The sequence below is a fragment of the Salmo salar genome, chromosome ssa09, assembly GCF_905237065.1.
Source record: "Salmo salar chromosome ssa09, Ssal_v3.1, whole genome shotgun sequence".
In the NCBI taxonomy this organism is placed as follows: domain Eukaryota; kingdom Metazoa; phylum Chordata; class Actinopteri; order Salmoniformes; family Salmonidae; genus Salmo; species Salmo salar.
Window position 1 is genome coordinate 75,164,566 of NC_059450.1, and position 22,177 is coordinate 75,186,742.

The window sequence follows — 22,177 nt, forward strand, 5'->3', positions numbered from 1 at the left end:
AATTTGATCAAACCTACGTTCATGTAGATTGGACTGTTCAATCAAATCAACTCAAATGTTTTTGTCACATGTGCCGAATACAACAGGTGTATTCGGCACAGACCTTACAGTGAAATGCAAATAGTCCAGGTAGCCATTTGATTAGCTGTTTGATTAGCTGTGCTACCTGTCCCAGACTGCTGTCCCAGACCTGCTGGAACCCTGACCTATTCACCGGATGTGCTACCTGTCCCAGACCTGCTGTTTTCAACTCTCTAGAGACAGCAGGAGCAGTAGAGATACTCTCAAAGATCGGCTATGAAAAAGCCAACTGACACTTACTCTTGTGTTACTGACTCGTTGCACCCTCGACAACTACTATGATTATTATTATTTGACCATGCTGGTCATTTATGAACATTTGAACATCTAGGCCATGTGCTGTTATAATCTCCACCCGGCACAGCCAGAAGAAGACTGGCCACCCCTCATAGCCTGGTTCCTCTCTAGGTTTCTTCCTAGGTTTTGGCCTTTCTAGGGAGTTTTTCCTAGCCACCGTGCTTCTACACCTGCATTGCTTGCTGTTTGGGGTTTTAGGCTGGGTTTCTGTAAAGCACTTTGAGATATCAGCTGATGTAAGAAGGGCTATATAAATAAATTTGATTTGATTTGATTTGATTCAGGAGTCTAATGGCTTGGGGGTAGAAGCTGTTAAGAAGCCTTTTGGATCTAGACTTGGCGCTCCTGACTGCTTGCCGTGTGGTAGCAGAGAGAACAGTCTATAACTAGAGTGGTGTCACGACTTCCGCCGAAGTCGGTCCCTCTCCTTGTTCAGGCGGTGTTCGGCGGTCGACGTCACCGGTCTTCTAGCCATCGCTGCTCCACCTTTAATTTTCCATTTGTTATGTCTTGTTTTCCTGCACACCTGGTTTACATCTCCTCTTAATTACTATGTGTATTTAGCCCTCTGTTCCCTCCATGTCTGTGTGGGGTATTGTTTATTGTCAAGGTTGGCACGTTTCCGGCTGGTTTGCGCCGGGTTTTGTTTTGTACCCGTGCTTTGTGGCAGCCGGTACTTTGTACTTGGTTGTTGTACTTTGTGCTGCCTCAGTTGTTCTTTGGGCATTTGTTTTTGTGACGCGGTTGCGTTCTGTTCTAAATATTGCCTCAGTAAAGTGCTTTGTCCACTCATCTCTGCTCTCTTGCGCCTGACTTCCATGCACCAGTTACACCCACCGTTTGACAGGTGGTTGGAGTCTTAGGCAATTTTTAGGGCCTTCCTCTGACACCGCCTGGTATAGAAGTCCTTGATGGCAGGAAGCTTGGCCTCAGTGATGAACTGGGCCGTACGCACCACCCACCCTCTGTAATGCCTTGCAGTCGGAGGCCGAGCATTTGCCATACCAGGCAGTGATGCAACCAGTCAGGATGCTCTTGATGGTGCAGCTGTAGAACTTTTTGAGGATCTGACGACCCATACCAAATCCTTTCAATCTACATAGGGGGAATAGGCGTTGTCGTGCCCTCTTCACAACTGTCTTGGTGTGTTTGGGCCATGATAGTTTGTAGGTTATGTGGACACCAAGGAACTTGAAGCTCTCAACCTGCTCCACTACAGCCCGTCGATTAAAATGTCGTGTGCTCGGCCCTCCTTTTCCTGTAGTCAACAATCATCTCCTTTGTCTTGATCACATTGAGGGAGAGGTTGTTATCCTGGCACCACACTGCCAGGTCTCTGACCTCCTCCCTATAGGCTGTCTGATTGTTGTCAGTCATCAGGCCTACCACTGTTGTGTCATTGGCAAACTTAATGATGGTGTTGGAGTCGTGCTTGGCCATGCAGTCATGAGTGAACAGGGAGTAAAGAAGAGGACCGAACATGCACCACCTGTGGGGCGGCCCATCAGGAAGTCCAGGATCCAGTTGCAGAGGGAAGTGTTTAGTCCCAGGGTCCTTAGTTTAGTGATGAGCTTTGAGGGCGTTATGGTGTTGAACACTGAGCTGTAGTCAATAAATAGCATTCTCACATAGGTGTTCCTTTTGTCCAGGTGGGAAAGGGCAATGTGGAGTGCAATAGAGATTGCGTCATCTGTGGATATAATGCGGCGGTATGCAAATTGGAGTGGGTCTAGTGTTTCTGGGATAATGGTGTTGATGTGAGCCATGACCAGCCTTTCAAAGCACTTCATGGCTACAGACGTGAGTGTTATGGGTTGGTAGTCATTTAGGCAAGTTACTTTGGAGTTCATGGGCACAGGGCCTATGGTGGTTTGGTTGACTCGGTCAGGGACAGGTTGAAAATGTCAGTGAAGACACTTTCCAGTTGGTCAGTGCATGCTCGGAGTAGACATCTTGTTAATCCTTCTGGCCCTGCGGCCTTGTGAAGATTGACCTGTTTAAAGGTCTTACTCACATTGGCTATGGAGAGCGTGATCACACAGTCATCTAGAACAGCTGGTGCTCTCATGCATGCTTCAGTGTTGCTAGCGTCGATGCGCGCATAGAAGTAATTTAGCTCATCTGGTAGGCTTGTGTCACTGGGCAGCTCACGACTATGCTTCCCTTTGTAGTCCATAATAGTTTGCAAGCCCTGCCACAGCCGACGAACTTCGGAGCCGGTGAGGTAGGATTAAATCTTGGTCGTGTATTGACGATTTGCCTGTTTGATGGTACGTCTGAGGCCAGCATAGCGGGATTTCTTATGAGCGTCCAGGTTAGAGTCCCGCTCCTTGAAAGCGGCAGCTCTACCCTTTAGCTCAGTGCAAATGTTGTCTGTAATCCATGGCTTCTGGTTTGGGTATGTTCGTATGGTCACGATACGTACTGTTTTGTATGCTTTCTGTGAATGACTTAGTTTAGTAAATAAATTATTTTAAGACAATTGATGTATGGATGACTTAGTGAAGACTGGGTTCATGCAGATAACCAACAATTTACGACGTTTGGAATGAGACTGACGAGCAAAATTATTAGTCATTAAATCAGAAGACTCATAGATCAGATATTATGATATCTGGAAAGTTATATTAGGAAAATTATAACTTTGTAATCTGAATATTTTCCTTGGTGGCCCGACCTTCTAGTTAATAACAGTTACATGATTAATCAGTTTAATCGCGTAATAATAATTACAGAGTTATTTGATAAATATGTCTTCAGTTTAATGATGCCAAAGACACGACAGTGCTTTAGTGGACAAAGTGTCATAATGCATGGAATGGGAATGCACATAACACACAGCAGTGTGAAAAACAGACGAGTCAATAAACAGGAACAGTATATTATTCATGAAACAGTGACATATAGAAGACAGAACACATCACAGACAGATTCACAGAAAATGGCAATAAAAGTTGTATGGTATATCCATTCATTTATTTATGTCAGGGAGTCCTGTTATGCACAGTAGAGTAACATTCTACTGCTCCTATTTGACACACCCCAACAGATCATTCCTACTTCCTGAACACTGTTGCACGGTGGGTCGCATAATCTCAGAAATGTATTAATATAGAAGCTATCAAACTCCTCTCAGCCTTCCTCTCCTCTCTCAGACTTCCTCTCTTCTCAGACTTCCTCTCCTCTCAGCCTTCCTCTCTTCTCAGCCTTCCTCTCCTCTCAGAATTCCTCTCTTCTCAGCCTTCCTCTCCTCTCAGCCTTCCTCTCCTCTCAGTCCTCCTCTCTTCTCAGACTTCCTCTCCTCTTTGACTTCCTCTCCTCTCAGCCTTCCTCTCTAGTTCTCTCATGTACTCTTCTCCATTCAGACCACGTTCCCAACCGACTGGCAATCGGAGGAGCTGCGGCAGAAGCTGGCATCCTCACGCTCCAGACTACAGCTGTGGGCAGGCCGGGAGTCTTTGGGGGACGGCTTCAGTGTGCAGCGGATGCAGAAAGCGTAGAAGAAGGCCACCAGGAGCAGGAAGCAGACCACGCAGAAGATGATGACAATCAGGATGGTGTGTACCTGGATGTGCTCCTCCTCCATCCAGGGGTAAGGGGTCGGGATCACGGGCATGACCAGGGTCAAGACGCGATTAGAAGTCATGGCAGCTGACAGAGGGTCGCTGGAGGTAAGGTATGGGGCCGCTGTCATGGCTGACGGGTTGGTTTGCTGTCTTGGCTGTCAGAGTTGCAGTGTCAATGATAATGCAGCCACTGTCCCTGAAGGAGAGAGTGTTTGTAATTCTACATGCATTCGTGGCTTCACACATCTCAACAGTTAGACAGTCTGCACTTCAGATGAACCACACTCTTCCCGACTACCTCTTTATTGGTTTACAACAGACAACGACAATGAGCAAATATCAATGCCATCCATTTTAGGAAGAGCTCTAACACAATTCACAATCAGCAACAGGAACACTCTGGAAAATAATGCTACTGTACTGCTCACTTAATGTAGACTAGGGGCTCTATTCAATCTGTTTCGCGGAAATTCAGCTTTACAGCATGATGGAAATTGTAAGGCAATGTTCCAGCTTTAGCAGAGACCGCATTCAAGGTAAACACTGCATATGAAATTACCTTTACATTTCAATGCGGATTCTGTTTTACAGTGAGAAGAGCCCTAAGTCTAGAAGCAGATACGAATCTCTGCAGTAGGTGAAGCACCCTGCCATCCCTCTCCTCTAGCAGGGGGTTCACTTTTCTCGGTGGACAGAGTAAAAGCACAAACACCCTCAATTTCACTATCATCCTCTGTCTCTGTTCTTACCAGCAATGTCCACTTCACTTCAATGTTCATCTGCAGAGGTGTCCAGCCTCTTTGTGTGGGAGGCTAATACGGTTTTGTTTTCCTGTGTGGAGCGAAAGAGAAATAGAAGATGTGGGGAGGTGGGGATGGTGGGATAAAAAGAAGGAGGCGGAAGAAGTGAAGGGGCCAATGAGGAAGGTTACCATGACAACCCTTCCTCTCTCCAAGTATGGGTAGCTGCAGCCCAATATGGTGACCGGAGTATGGGCGAGTGGTTGTATCAAAAGGAGTGGCTGTATGGAAGTGAATCAACTAATTGGGCAGATTTGTTGCCCTCAAGGCTGATTGGGCTGTGCTACAGTGCCTTTCGCTCCTGCTTGCCAAGCACTACTACATAATAGTCAAAATAAGGGTGACAGTAAACACACGCATACAACGCATGAAGCAACAGTACACCCCTTCATCAGTACTGTAATAAAAAATAAACAATCGTCAGTTTTATAACTGAAAATGTATAATTATTTGTGTAAAACTAACAATGAAGTATGACTGACTTATCCTGTCGCTTTAAAACAGAAGTCCAAACTCGCGGTACGGAACGGAAGAAAACACACAGTTCAATCAAAACCGTCTAACCTGTAGTTGAGCGATCTCCTTTCCTTTAGACACACCCACTCGCCAATACTCCGCTTGCCATATTGGGATGCAGCTACCCCCTTCTCGATGAGAGGCGTGACATCACAACTTATTCGCATGTTGTGGAAAATGATCATGCCAAGAGACAGCAACATTATGCTGAAGCTTTCAAATCAAAACCTACAGGTAGCAGTCTCTCTTCTGCACACAACAAAATCACCTTAATTCGCAGAAGACAGATTGTAAATAAAGTTCAATCCATTTCCCTTCCAATTTGATCAAACCTACGTTCATGTAGATTGGACTGTTTAATCAAATCAAATCAAATGTATTTGTCACATGTGCCGAATACAACAGGTGTAGACCTCACAGTGAAATGCAAATAGTCCAGGTAGCCATTTGATTAGCTGTTCAGTAGTCTAATGGCTTGGGGGTAGAAGCTGTTAAGAAGCCGTTTGGATCTAGACTTGGCGCTCCTGACTGCTTGCCGTGTGTTAGCAGAGAGAACAGTCTATAACTAGGGTGGTGTCACGACTTCCGCCGAAGTCGGTCCCTCTCCTTGTTCAGGCGGCGTTCGGCGGTCGACGTCACCGGTCTTCTAGCCATCGCTGCTCCACCTTTAATTTTCCATTTGTTATGTCTTGTTTTCCTAAACACCTGGTTTACATCTCCTCTTAATTACTATGTGTATTTAGCCCTCTGTTCCCTCCATGCCTGTGTGGGGTATTGTTTATTGTCACGGTTGGCACGCTTCCGGCTGGTTTGCGCCGGGTTTTGTTTTGTACCCGTGCTTTGTGGCAGCCGGTACTTTGTACTTGGTTGTTGTACTTTGTGCTGCCTCACTTGTTCTTTGGGCATTTGTTTTTGTGATGCGGTTGCATTCTGTACTAAATATTGCCTCAGTAAAGTGCTTTGTCCACTCATCTCTGCTCTCTTGCGCCTGACTTCCATGCACCAGCTACACCCACCGTTTGACAGGTGGTTGGAGTCTTAGGCAATTTTTAGGGCCTTCCTCTGACACTGCCTGGTATAGAAGTCCTTGATGGCAGGAAGCTTGGCCTCAGTGATGAACTGGGCCGTACGCACCACCCACCCTCTGCAGTGCCTTGCAGTCGGAGGCCGAGCAGTTGCATACCAGGCAGTGATGCAACCAGTCAGGATGCTCTTGATGGTGCAGCTGTAGAACTTTTTGAGTATCTGAGGACCCATGCCAAATCTTTTCAATCTACATAGGGGAAATAGGCGTTGTCGTGCCCTCTTCACAACTGTCTTGGTGTGTTTGGGCCATGATAGTTTGTCGGTGATGTGGACACCAAGGAACTTGAAGCTCTCAACCTGCTCCACTACAGCCCGTCGATTAAAATGTGGTGTGCTCGGCCCTTCCTTTCCTGGAGTCAACAATCATCTCCTTTGTCTTGATCACATTGAGGGAGAGGTTGTTATCCTGGCATCACACTGCCAGGTCTCTGACCTCCTCCCTATAGGCTGTCTGATTGTTGTCAGTCATCAGGCCTACCACTGTTGTGTTATTGGCAAACTTAATGATGGTGTTGGAGTCGTGCTTGGCCATGCAGTCATGAGTGAACAGGGAGTAAAGAAGAGGACCGAACATGCACCACCTGTGGGGCGGCCCATCAGGAAGTCCAGGATCCAGTTGCAGAGGGAAGTGTTTAGTCCCAGGGTCCTTAGTTTAGTGATGAGCTTTGAGGGCGTTATGGTGTTGAACACTGAGCTGTAGTCAATAAATAGCATTCTCACATAGGTGCTCCTTTTGTCCAGGTGGGAAAGGGCAGTGTGGAGTGCAATTGAGATTGCGTCATCTGTGGATATAATGGGGCAGTATGCAAATTGGAATGGGTCTACGGTTTCTGGGATAATGGTGTTGATGTGAGCCATGACCAGCCTTTCAAAGCACTTCATGGCTACAGATGTGAGTGTTATGGGTTGGTAGTCATTTAGGCAAGTTACTTTGGTGTTCATGGGCACAGGGCCTATGGTGGTTTGGTTGACTCGGTCAGGGACAGGTTGAAAATGTCAGTGAAGACACTTTCCAGTTGGTCAGTGCATGCTCGGAGTAGACATCTTGTTAATCCGTCTGGCCCTGCGGCCTTGTGAAGATTGACCTGTTCAAAGGTCTTACTCACATTGGCTATGGAGAGCGTGATCACACAGTCATCTAGAACAGCTGGTGCTCTCATGCATGCTTCAGTGTTGCTTGCGTCAATGCGCACATAGAAGTAATTTAGCTAATCTGGTAGGCTTGTGTCATTGGGCAGCTCACGGCTATGCTTCCCTTTGTAGTCCATAATAGTTTGCAAGCCCTGCCACAGCCGACGAACTTCGGAGCCGGTGAGGTAGGATTAAATCTTGGTCGTGTATTGACGATTTGCCTGTTTGATGGTTTGTCTGAGGCCAGCATAGCGGGATTTCTTATGAGCGTCCAGGTTAGAGTCCCGCTCCTTGAAAGCGGCAGCTCTACCCTTTAGCTCAGTGCAAATGTTGTCTGTAATCCATGGCTTCTGGTTTGGTATGTTCGTATGGTCACTGTGGGGATGACGTCCTCGATGCACTTATTGATGAAGCCAGTGATTGATGTGGTGTACTCCTCAATGTCATGGGAAGAATCCTGGAACATATTCTAGTCTGTGCTAGCAAAACAGTCCTGTAGCTTAGCATCTGCGTCATCTGACCACTTCCCTATTGAGCAAGTCACTGGTACTTCCTGCTTTAGTTTTTGCTTCCAAGCTGGAATCAGGAGGATTGAGTTATGGTCAGATTTGCCAAATGGAGGACGAGGGAGAGCTTTTGTACGCATGGCCTAACGGTGGTCTATAGTTTTTTTCCCCCTCTGGTTGCACATGTAACATGCTGGTAGAAATGAGGTAAAACTCATTTAAGTTTCCTTGCATTAAAGCCGCCTCTGGATGAGCATTTTCTTGTTTGCTTATGGCCTTATTCAGCTTAGTGCCAGCATCAGTTTGTGGTGGTAAATAGACAGCTGTGAAAAATATAGATAAAAACTTCGGTGTGGTCTACAGCTTATCATGAGATTCTCTACCACTTGCTTATTATTCGATTTTGTGCACCAGCTGTTATTGACAAATAGACACAGACCGCCACCTCTTGTCTTACCAGAGGCAGCTGTTCTATCTTGCCGATGCATGGAAAACCCAATGGTAGACTGATGGTAGAGGCGGATTACCCACCCCGGCCTACGTCCCTGATATCTCTGTCTCTTCTTCATGCGAATGACAGGGATTTTGTCCTTGCCCATTGTCTGAAGTACATCCTTGCGTCTGACTCGTTAAAGAAAATATCTTCGTCCAGTGCGAGTTGAGTAATCTCATATCGGTCATAAGAGATGGTGGCAGAAATACTATGTACAAAATAAGTTACAAAGAATGCACAAAAACACACACAATAGCACAATTGGTTAGGAGCCTGTAAAACGGCAGCCATCTCCTCCGGGGCCATTATATGTGAGATATGGGATTAGGTTTAACTTCACTAGGGTAGGGGGCAGCATTCGGAATTCTGGATGAAAAGCGTGCCCAAATTAAACTGCATGGTACTCGGGCCCAGAAGGTAGGATATGCATATAATTGGTAGTATTGGATAGAAAACACTCGAAAATTTCCAAAACTGTTAACCTGTTAGGGCTAGGGGGCAGCATTTGCACGTCTGGATAAAAAAAATGTACCCAATTTAATCTGGTTACTAATCCTACCCAGTAACTAGAATATGCATATACTTATTATATATGGATAGAAAACACTCTAAAGTTTCTAAAACTGTTTGAATGGTGTCTGTGAGTATAACAGAACTCATTTGGCAGGCAAAACCCTGAGACATTTTCTGACAGGAAGTGGATACCTGATGTGTTGTATTGACTTTAAACCTATCCCATTGAAAAACACAGGGGCTGAGGAATATTTTGGCACTTCCTATTGCTTCCACTAGATGCCACCAGCCTTTACAAAGTGTTTTGAGTCTTCTGGAGGGAGATCTGACCGAACAAGAGCCATGGAACGATGATGTCCCATTAGACACCTGGCGCGCGAGTTCATGTTGGGTACCCTCGTTCCAATACGTTATAAAAGAGTATGCATTCGTCCACCTTGAATATTATTCATGTTCTGGTTAAAAAGGCCCTAATGATTTATGCTATACAACGTTTGACATGTTTGAACGAACGTAAATATATTTTTTCCCCTCGTTCATGACGAGAAGTCCGGCTGGCTTAGATCATGTGCTAACAAGACAGAGATTTTTGGACATAAATGATGAGCTTTTTTGAACAAAACTACATTCGTTATGGACCTGTGATACCTGGAAGTGACATCTGATGAAGAGAATCAAAGGTAATGGATTATTTACATAGTATTTTCGATTTTAGATCTCCCCAACATGACGTCTAGTCTGTATCGCAACACGTATTTTTCTGGGCGCAGTGCTCAGATTATTGCAAAGTGTGATTTCCCAGTAAGGTTATTTTTAAATCTGGCAAGTTGATTGCGTTCAAGAGATGTAAATCTATAATTCTTTAAATGACAATATAATATTTTACCAATGTTTTCTAATTTTAATTATTTAATTTGTGACGCTGACTTGACTGCCGGTTATTGGAGGGAAACGATTTCCTCAACATCAATGCCATAGTAAAACGCTGTTTTTGGATATAAATATGAACTTGATAGAACTAAAAATGCATGCATTGTCTAACATAATGTCCTAGGAGTGTCATCTGATGGAGATTGTAAAAGGTTAGTGCATCATTTTAGCTGGTTTTATGGTTTTGGTGACCCTGTCTTTGACTTGACAAAACATTACACACAACTCTTGTAAATGTACTGTCCTAACATACTCTAAATGTATGCTTTCGCCGTAAAACCTTTTTGAAATCGTAAAACGTGGTTAGATTAAGGAGATGTTTATCTTTCAAATGGTGTAAAATAGTTGTATTTTTAAAAAATTTGAATTTTGACATTTATTTGGATTCAAATTTGCCGCTCTTGAAATGCACCTGCTGTTGATGGAGTGCACCACGTGTGGCACGCTAGCGTCCCACCTAGCCCATAGAGGTTAACATAATTCCTGTGAGTATAACAAAACTGATATTATTAGTAGATTTGGATAGAGAACACTCTGAAGTTTCTAAAACTGTTTGAATTATGTCTGTGAGTATAACAGAACTCATATGGCAGGCAAAAACCTGAGAAAAATCCAACCAGGAAGTGGGAAATCTGAGGCTTGTAGTTTTTTCAAGGGATTGCCTTTACAGTATACAGTGACTTAGGGTTCAGGGCTCTGTTCTAGGCCCTCTCCTATTCTCGCTATACACCAAGTCACTTGGCTCTGTCATATCCTCACATGGTCTCTCCTATCATTGCTATGCAGACGACACACAATTAATCTTCTCCTTTCCCCCTTCTGATAACCAGGTGGCGAATCGCATCTCTGCATGTCTGGCAGACATATCAGTGTGGATGACGGATCACCACCTCAAGCTGAACCTCGGCAAGACGGAGCTGCTCTTCCTCCCGGGGAAGGACTGCCCGTTCCATGATCTCGCCATCACGGTTGACAACTCCATTGTGTCCTCCTCCCAGAGTGCTAAGAACCTTGGCGTGATCCTGGACAACACCCTGTCATTCTCCACTAACATCAAGGCGGTGACCCGATCCTGTAGGTTCATGCTCTACAACATTCGCAGAGTACGACCCTGCCTCACACAGGAAGCGACGCAGGTCCTAATCCAGGCACTTGTCATCTCCCGTCTGGATTACTGCAACTTGCTGTTGCCTGGGCTCCCTGCCTGTGCCATTAAACCCCTACAACTCATCCAGAACGCCGCAGCCCGTCTGGTGTTCAACCTTCCCAAGTTCTCTCACGTCACCCCGCTCCTCCGCTCTCTCCACTGGCTTCCAGTTGAAGCTCGCATCCGCTACAAGACCATGGTGATTGCCTACGGAGCTGTGAGGGGAACGGCACCGCCATACCTTCAGGCTCTGATCAGGCCCTACACCCAAACAAGGGCACTGCGTTCATCCACCTCTGGCCTGCTGGCCCCCCTACCTCTGAGGAAGCACAGTTCCCGCTCAGCCCAGTCAAAACTGTTCGCTGCTCTGGCACCCCAATGGTGGAACAAGCTCCCTCACGACGCCAGGACAGCGGAGTCAATCACCACCTTCCGGAGACACCTGAAACCCCACCTCTTTAAGGAATACCTAGGATAGGATAAAGTAATCCTTCTAACCCCCCCCCTTAAAAGATTTAGATGCACTATTGTAAAGTGGTTGTTCCACTGGATATCATAAGGTGAATGCACCAATTTGTAAGTCGCTCTGGATAAGAGCGTCTGCTAAATGACTTAAATGTAATGTAATGTAATGTAATGTAAATGTAATGTAAATGGTTCATTTTGCTCTTCCTAAGGCTTCCACTAGATGTCAACAGTCCTTAGAACGTTGTTTCAGGCTTCTACAGTTAACAGAGAGCGAATGAGAAGGCCGGGAAGTTGGTGACTCAGAAAATAATATGACTTCAGTGGCGCGCATTCACGTGAGAGGTAGCTGTGTTCCATTACATTTTTTTAAGACATTGGAATCGTCCGGTTGGAATATTATTGAATATTTATGTTAAAAAGGCCCTAAAGTAAATAAAACCTTTTTTGGCTTTTCGTCATGAAATTTTCGGTGTGCTTCCTACATTTGGAGTAGCTTACTGAACGCGCTAACAAAAAGGAGGTATTTGGACATAAATGATGGAATTTATCGAACAAAACAACATTTATTGTGGACCTGGGTTTCCTGGGAGTGCATTCTGATGAAGATCATCAAAGGTAAGTGAATATTTATAATGCTATTTATGATTGTAGATGACTCCAAAATGGTGGGTATCTGTATTACCTGATGTTGTTTTCTGTGCACCGTACTCAGATTATTGCAAAGTGTGCTTTCCCCGTGAAGCTTTTTTGAAATCTGTCACAGCGGTTGCATTAAGGAGATGTTTATCTATAATTCTTTGAATAACAGTTTACTATTTTATCAACGTTTATGGTGAGTATTTCTATAAATTGATGTGCTCATTCACCGGAAGTTTTTGAAGGAAAAACATTTCTAAACATTACGGGCCAATGTAAAATGGGGTGTTTGCATATAAATATTAACTTTATCGAGCAAAACATACATGTATTGTGTAACATGAAGTCCTATGAGTGCCATCTGATGAAGATCATCAAAGGTTAGTGCTTAATTGTAGCTGGATTTCTGTTTTTTGTGACGCCTCTCCTTGCTTGGAAAATGGCTGTGTGGTTTTTCTTGTCAAGGTGATGTGCTAACATAATCTAATGCTATGCTTTCTCCGTAAAGCCTTTTTGAAATCAGACAATGTGGTTGGATTAACGAGAATCTTATCTTTAAAATGGGATATAATAGTTCTATGTTTGACAAATCTGAATTATGAGATTTTTGTCGTTTTGAATTTGGCGCCCTGCTATTTCACTGGCTGTTGAATAGTGTGTCCCACAGGTGGGACGGTCACATCCCACATACCCAAGAGAGGTAAGAAGACTGTGTAGGAAGTGAAAAGTAGCTTTTCTATGTATCATCACCATGAAGGCTTGCCAAGATTCATGTGTGATTCAACAGGCTAATCTTGTGATGTTTCAGTTTGTGATGTGTCACAATCACATTCTCCCTGCATTTCAATTGGTCACATCACAGGTTGTGATAGCGTGACTTTATTTTCAGCCACTACAATACTGCCATCTGTAGGTAACACAGGTTCGCTTCAATATCATGTGATCAAGCAGGAAGTTGCAAGAATAGATATTATTGGTCAGACACAGAAGGGTATCTTTCATAAGCTGTAGGCTTATCAAATCTGCATACAGGTTGCTATGGAAATTCCTTGATCAAAATATTATATTGCTATGGTAACACATAATTTGCCATTTTGCTAGCAATCAACACAGCCACATACAGCTGAACTGTCAAAACAACCATCAACAAACAATCCATCAAGAGAGTGAATGGAGTGGTGGGTCTAGTTTGTGCAGGACATAGCCATCATGGACCTGTATGACAGCAAGGCCTTTTGGGTCTCCAAGCCTGGGGGCATCCTGGCAGCCATCTGTCCATAGGAAGTGAGGCTGTGGTGGGTAAAGACAGAGGAAGTCTCCTGCAGGAGACGGTCACCGTTGGAGGCCGGAAGGTGGCAATGGTACGGGACCATATGACGCACTGAGAAAGAGATCCTATTCGTTGACCTCAGGACCAAAGGTAGCGAGAGTTTATCTCTCATGGTTGCCCTGGCGACCAAGGCTCTGGTATCTGTGATGGGCAAACGAGGGGTGCGTGGCGTATAGTCAACAAGAAGGTGTGTGACATAGCCAAGTTCCTCCGTGAGAGTGGGGTGTGAAGACCTCCGTCCACGATATTGTGGACCAGTATATCTGAGAGATGGGCTATTCTTCATTAAAAACTCTGAGGTGTTCCATGAGCAGGAGTGAAAAAGATTGACACTTTTACCACTTGACAGAGGATTTAAAACCAAACAGACTGAGAAGAAAATATAACTAGCGCTTTAAATGTAAAAAAATCTCTTTATACATATACACTACTCTGGTGTTTACCGAACTGACTGACTGACTCAAATAATATGCCTTTATGTCAGTTCTCTCCTTGTGTTACATTACAAATAAGACAACACAGAGACACCCCATTGGAAGCTTCCAGACATGGGGTAAAACAGAAATGATATGCACATAAAATGGAGAACAAAGCCAATTTAAGGCAAGTAGATCATTTCATTACACTATATTGAAATATAGGGCCTATTTGTATATATAAAAACAAACCATTCATTCAAATTTTAAGGCCAAAATTCTTATTTCATTGGAGCACTGTTTAAAATAAGGTATCTCACACACACTGCAGTAATAAAACAACCAGTGTAAAAATAAAAGAGGTGGGTGTGTTTCTTTCTGGTGAAAAAGAGGATTGGTACAGTAGGGCTGGTTGTTTATTTCTTCTTATTTACAATGTTATTGCAAATCCAGTTCATGACCTGCTATTGTGATGGACAGGGAGAGGAGGAGAGAGAGAGAGAGAGAGAGAGAGAGAGAGAGAGAGAGAGAGAGAGAGAGAGAGAGAGAGAGAGAGAGAGAGAGAGAGAGAGAGAGAGAGAGAGAGAGAGAGAGAGAGAGAGAGAGAGAAAAAGTTCAAATTCAAATATTATCAACCAGGAAGTTTTTGTTCACGATGATATTGTATTTTAGGTGTTCTACCTTACATATGTATCCTCATCCTAATGTAAAACTCATTTGTGTTACACAATCCTTCCTGAAGAATGCATTGATTTCCTGATTCTGGCTTAAGTGCACCTTAATACAATGTAATCAACCCATCAATAAGTCGGTCTAATTCCGTTTGTACTGTGTGATTAACACTGGCCTGTACTCCTTCCCCGGACACTGCTGAGCAAGCCTGGATCTGCCACGATACGTGTGCAGGTTGAGTCCTTCAGCGGGCGAAGCCGTGCCCAGCAGCTCTATTTCCTTTTCTAACAGCCAGATCAATTGCCTTCAACTTGAAAGCTGCATCATATGCATTTCTCTGTGTCTTTGCCATGATGAGGGTGACAAAATGACTACCGTAATCAGAATGATGGGAAGTTTGAGCGCGCTCGATTTAATCTAAACAGTAAACAAAAAAAGTTGTTTGACCTTAACCCGTTCGGCAATTTCATTGGTCTAATGAAAGTTTCATGCCGCCAAAAAACTGAGAATGTGTTATTTTTTTTATTTTTTATTTTGAAAGTGGGAAAAATCCATATATTAGCCGCGTCATTGTTTAAGCCGCGAGGTTCAAAGCGTGGGAAAAAAGTAGCGGCTTATAGTCCGGAAATTACGGTAATGATAGCAGTTAGACATAATAAGACAATGAATTTCATCAAATCTGCTAGACAGCTATTACAGATGGCTATTATAGACAGCTATTATTGATAGCTATTACAGACTGCTATTATAGACAGCTATTATAGATCTGAGGTGTGCCATCCTTACCAGTCCCATCTCCTCAAATGGCTGTTTGTCTGTGCTGTCTATGACATAGATCTGGAAGATGAAAATAATGAACCAGAAACATCCACATAGTTATCAAAAAGTATAATTTCACCATAGCCATTACATATTTACTACATGCAATAATCATTCTCTAGGCCCACAAATTATATCATGGGATTGTTGGGAATGGCTGTTCTCCTTACAGTAATGAGCTACCATGTCACAGGCGTCGAAATGAGTAGACCAAGGTGCAGCGTGGAATATGTTCATCTTGTAGTTTAATGAAAGAATGAACACTTTACAAATTAAACAAAAAATGACAGCAAACAGTTCCGTCAGGTACTTACAACTAAATGAAAAACAACTACCCACAAAAAACAAACGAAAAACAGGCTGCCTAAGTATGGCTTCCAATCAGAGACAACGATAGACACCTGCCTCTGATTGGAAACCATACCCGGCCAAAACATAGAATGCCCACCCACCTATCACACCCTGGCCTAGCTAAACAGAGAAAACACAGCTCTCCTAGGTCAGAGCGTGACATACCATCTCAGTAATACAGTAATGAGCTACAATCTCAGTAATACAGTCATGAGTTACCATCTCAGCAATACAGTAATGAGCTACAGTCTCAGTAATACAGTAATGAGCTACCATCTCAGTAATAAGCTACCATCTCAGTAATACAGTAATGAGCTACCATCTCAGTAATACAGTAATGAGCTACTATCTCAGTAATACAGTAATAGTAATACAGTAATGAGTTACCATCTCAAACACACACATTACTGGCAATCATTACGTCATCAGTGTGCAACATATGTTTCTTGTTGTTGAATGCTGTCGAACGCCGAAACCTGAACTAAAGACCTTGGTTTAAAAGCTGGCAGTGTTTTATATACATTTATTTTATTTTGAAACCTGGGGCTCTGATGGGCTAAATTGCTGTGAGCGCTGCTATCTGTCCCGGGATCCTGCCAGATTCTGTATGGGGGAGAGACGCGAAAGCCCAGCTAGCCTAGCTAGCTCGGTGGGCTCAAATGGAGGCCGCTATTGAACGTTTCCAGCGTTACAGGAGCTGTATTTACTTTGCTTTGTTCCGGGACAATGTGGACCGCACTGACTTTCAATGTAGCAACTGCTTGTTTGCGGATGACTACAGGAGTGAAGTAGCTACTCTTAGTAAGCAAGTAGCAAACCTACATAAGCTACTGGGGAACCCACTCACACCTACTTTTTATTTTTCTTCCACCTCAGCAGCCAGACACTGCTCTGGTCTGGTGGAAGTTTCGCCGCAGTGTCGGCTCTCCACAGCCGACTGGCCGGTGCAAGGCAGGGTTTCATCCCCGAAGGGGTCTCCCCCTTCCCTGGAGAATGGAGCTGTTCTTGACCCAACCAACCAGCCATGGAGGTACATCACTCGCCGTGGAAGTTGAAGAAGGCGTCCTCTGGAAACGGGGGTCTCCATGGAGATGTTGAGCCTGGAACTGACACAGACCAGAAACAGTTTTGCCGCCATGTATCCAGAGGTTCCGGCGACTTCGTCCTTGGTGGCTTCCCAATCAAGATCGGATCCGGATCGTCCTTGGTTCTGTCTCCCTCTCCGGTGGCTTCTACCTCAGGTTCAGATCCTCGGAGCTCCCAGCCTCACCAGACCGTGAGGCTGCCTGAGAGACCAGCCCATTCAACATCACCAGCTGTCATCATAGGCAGCTCTATGGTGAGAAACATCTCGGTCCCCAAGGCAAAAACCCTGTGCTACCCAGGAGCAAGAGTACAGGACATAACAAGGCTCCTTCCGACTGTTCTACCATAGATGCCGGGAGCTGACACTGTCATAGTCCATGTGGGGTCAAACGACATCAGGAGGGCTAGCTAGGAACATTTTAAACTGTATTTTAAAGAATTGATTTTAGCATTCAAAGACAAAAAAAAAACAGCCAATAATTTCAGGTCCAGTACCATCGTTGGGCCGTGGGTGTGAAAGATTCAGCAGACTGCTGGTATTACACATCTGGCCAAAAGACTGCTGTAGCTCTGCTGGAGTCACTTTTATTGATAACTTTGACACCTTCTGGAAACAGAAGATACTCTACAGGAATGACGGAGTCCATCCATATCTTGGCTCCTGGACTCTGTCCACACATTTCAAGGCTGCATTGAAACAATGACTGGTAAATGATCCTAGACCAGCTCAGTTAATCCCTACCATTGTAACAATGAGTCGTCATAATGCTGCATCAAATGTACATGATCTTAGGGGCATTGGCAAACACAATGTAAGTAATTTAATTTATGTACCCCTAATTTCACTGAATACATCTGTTCATACTACAGCTATTGTAAGCAGTAATCATGAGCCTATAAATGAGAGTTACATTGTTAGCACTGAGGCGGTGTGCAATAGTAGCAAGACCACTTTATGCAGCTCATCCTGCACTATCAGCTCCAATGTAAATAACATGAGTAAGTCTACCTCCGATAAGCTTCCTAGTAAAGCATTAAAAACAATCAAGCAACCCGGAAAAGCGCTAAAAATAGCCCATATTAACATATGAAGCCTAAGAAACAAGGTCCATGAAGTCAACAACTTGCTTGTAACAGATGACATTCATATTTTGACTATCTCTGAAACTCACTTAGATGATACCTTTGATGATATAGTGGTAGCAATACATGGTTATAACACCTACTGAAAAGATGGAAATGCCAACGGATGCAGTGTTGCGGTCCACATTCAGAACCACATTCCTGTAAAGCTTAGAGATGATCTAATGTTAAATATTTTTTAAGTAATATGGCTACTGGTTCACCTAAAGCCCATTATTGTGGGAAGCTGTTATAGACCACCAAGTGCTAACAGTCAGTATCTGGATAATATGTGTGAAATGCTTGATAATGTATGTGATTTCAACAGAGAAGTATAATTTCTGGGTGATTTAGATATTCACTGGCTATCATCAAGCTGCTCACTCAGGAACAAACTTCAAACTGTAACCAGTGCCTGCAACAGGTTGTCAGTCAACCTACCAGGGTAGTTACAAAATGCACAGGAATTAAATCATCAACATGTATTGATCACATCTTTACTAACGCTGCAGATATTTGTTTTAAAGCAGTGTCCAAATCCATAGGATGTAGTGATCACAATATAATAGCCATATCTAGGAAAACCAAAGTTCCAAAGGATGGGCCTAATATAGTGTATAAGAGGTCATACAATAAGTTTTATAGTGATTCATATGTTATAAAGAATATTTGCTGGTCTATGGTGTGTAATGAGGAGCAACCAGACACTGCACTTTACGCATTTATGAAACTACTTATTCCAGTAACTAATAAGCACGCACCCATTAAGAAAATGACTGTAAAAACTGTTAAATCCCCTTGGATTGATGAGGAATTGAAAAATTGTATGGTTGAGATGGATGAGGCAAAAGGTATGGCAATTAAGTCTGGCAGCCCAACTGATTGGTAAACGTACTGCAAATTAAGAAAGCATGTGAATAAACAAAATAAAAATAAACTACATTATGAACCAAAGATAAATTATATAAAGAATGATAGTAAAAAGCTTTGGGGCACCTTAAATGAAATTTTGGGACAAAAAGCCAACTCGGCTACTTCATTCATTGAATCAGATGGCTCATTCATCACAAATCCCGCTGATATTGCAAATTACTTGAATTACATTTTCATTGGCAAGATAAGCAAACTTAGTGATGACGTGCCAGCAACAAACGCTGACACTACACATCCAAGTATATTGGGTCAAATTATGAAAGACAAGAATTGTACTTTTGAATTCTGTAAAGTCAGTGTGGAAGAGGTGAAAAATTATTGTTGTCTATCAACAGTGACAAGACACCGGGGTCTGACAATCTGGATGGAAAATTACTGAGGATAATAGCAGACGATATTGCCACTCCTATTTGCCACATCTTCAATTTAAGCCTACTAGAGAGTATGTGCCCTCAGGCCTGGAGTGAACCTAAAGTCATTCCGCTACCCAAGAATAGTAAAGCCCCCTTTACTGGCTCAAAAAGCCGACCAATCAGCCTGTTACCAACCCTTAGTAAACTTCTGGAAAAAATTGTGTTTGACCAGATACAATGCTATTTCACAGTAAACAAATTGACAACAGAATTTCAGCATGCTTATAGGGAAAGGACACTCAACAAGCACAGCATTTACACAAATGACTGTTGATTGGCTGAGAGAAGTTGATGATAAAATGATTGTGGGGCTGTCTTGTTAGACTTCAGTGCAGCTTTTGACATTATCAATCATAGTCTGATGCTGGAAAAACTTGTGTTATGGCTTTACACCCCCTGCTATAATGTGAATAAAGAGTGACTTGTCCAACAGAACACAGAGGGTGTTCTTTAATGGAAGCCTCTCAAATATAATACAGATAGAATTAGGAATTCCCCAGGGTAGCTGTTTAGGCCCCTTGCCTTTTTCAATTTGTACTAACGACATGCCACTGACTTTGAGTAAAGTCAGAGTGTCTATGTAACACTATACCTGTCAGTTACTACAGTGACTGAAATGACTGCAACACGCAACAAAGAGCTGCAGTTAGTTTCAGAGTGGGGGGCAAGAAATAACTTATCCCTAAATATTTCTAAAACTAAAAGCATTGTATTTGGAACAAACACTCATTAAACGCTAAACCTCAACTAAATCTTGTAATAAATAATGTGGAAGTTGAGCAAGTTGAGATTACTTAACCGCTTGGAGTAACCCTAGATTGTAAACTGTCATGGTCAAAACATATTGATGCAGTAGCTAAGATGGGGAGAAGTCTGTCTAAAATAAAGCAGTGCTCTGCCTTAACACTATCAACAAGGCAGGTCCTACAGGCCCTAGTTTTGTCGCATCTTGACAACTGTTCAGTTGTGTGATCAGGTGCCACAAAAAAAGGACTTAGAAAAATTGCAATTGGCTCAGAACAGGGCAGCATGGCTGGCCCTTGGATGTACACAGAGAGCTAATATTAATAATATGAATGTCAATCTCTCCTGGCTAAAAGTGGAGGAGAGATTGACTTCATCACTACTTCTATTTATGAGAGGTATTGACATGTCTGTCTAAATTACTGGCGCACAGCTCAGACACCAATGCATACCCCACAAGACATGCCACAAGAGGTCTCTTCACAGTCCCCAAGTCCAGAACAGACTATGGGAGGCACACAGTACTACATAGAGCCATGACTACATGGAACTCTATTCCACATCAAGTAACTGATGCAAGCAGTAAAATTTGATTTAAAAAACAGATAAAAAAAACACCTTATGGAACAGCAGGGACTGTGAAGCAACACAAACATTGGCACAGACACATGCACACACACACACACAATAACATATGCACTATACATACAGTTGAAGTTGGAAGTTTACATACACCTTAGCCAAATACATTCAAACTCAGTTTTTCACAATTCCTGACATTTAAGCCGAGTAAAAATTCCCTGTCTTAGGTCAGTTTTGATCATCACTTTATTTTAAGAATGTGAAATGTCAGAATAATAGAGGAGAGAATTATTTATTTCAGCTTTTATTTCTTTCATCACATACCCAGTGGGTCAGAAGTTTACATACACTCAGAACTACAGTATCTGTTCAGACCCCAGTCCTACCTACTGTCATGACGTTGGCCTGTGGGTAAGGTTTATGACCCCCCATAAATACCTTTCTCCCTTCCCTTCCCCTCTCTCTCTGACCCTACTGAAGGACTTTTGAATAGCCTTTGTTAAATATAGAGAGTCTGGGAACATCAAACAAGTGGGGGGAAAGGAACCATATTTCGGTAATAGAACCAGTTGGAAATATAGCATGTACTTAATGAGTATGGATGTCAGTTCGGTTGTCATCTGAGACATTATGACTGATGACAGGACGACATAAACTGTACCTGGGAAAGTCTAAACATTCTAGTTATCAGATTCACATGGAATTGTTGTGCAATTTAAATGTTTGATATTGAAACTGTTTGTTAGGAGATTAAATGTAATTTTAGCTTCCAAATGAGAGAATTGGGTTTTCATAAGGAAAGAGCCCTGACCAATCAGTGGCCCGCCCCTGTGAAGAGACAGGGATTATAAACGATGAAACACACCCTTCTCCCCTCGCCATTATATAAGTCAGTGACAAAATGTAACCAGTCAGTTCCGGGTACGTGAGGTCTGCAGCCTCTGCGTTAAAAGGACTCACATGTCAAGTACAGAACTAAGCCAACCTCAGCGTGAGCTTTGGTTGCGAATGGTATGAACTTTGAACTCTGATTCACTGCAGAAGTGATACTTCCTAGCCGTTGAGTTAGCAGCGGCCGCTGTAGACGTAGGCTAGGAAAGGACGGACAACGGATCCAGTCTAACACACAACGAAGATACTACAACGTATCCATTTTACCACCAGTGACATTCTTCCGAGGACAGGAAGATCTCTGTTTGCCAACACGGCCAGCATCTATGACCAACCTACCGAAGCGCAGCTCAGAGTAAGTATTTATTGCATTTTCCTTTTCCAAATGGGCGGTAATTTAGAATGCATACGATACTGTATTTAAAATGGCATAGCTGCTTTCTCTGTTCCTCAGTCTTCCCGCTCTTTCATTCAAGCCCAACCCCCTTTCTTTGTGTAACAAGCTGCTATGCCGGTTTAGCCCACTAGGGCACATTCTCCTATCATTTCCTTGTAACCATATCTGTTTGTTATGCATTTCTGTGAATTATTTAGTTTAGTAAATAAATGATTTTAAGACAATTGATGTATGGATGACTCATAGTGAAG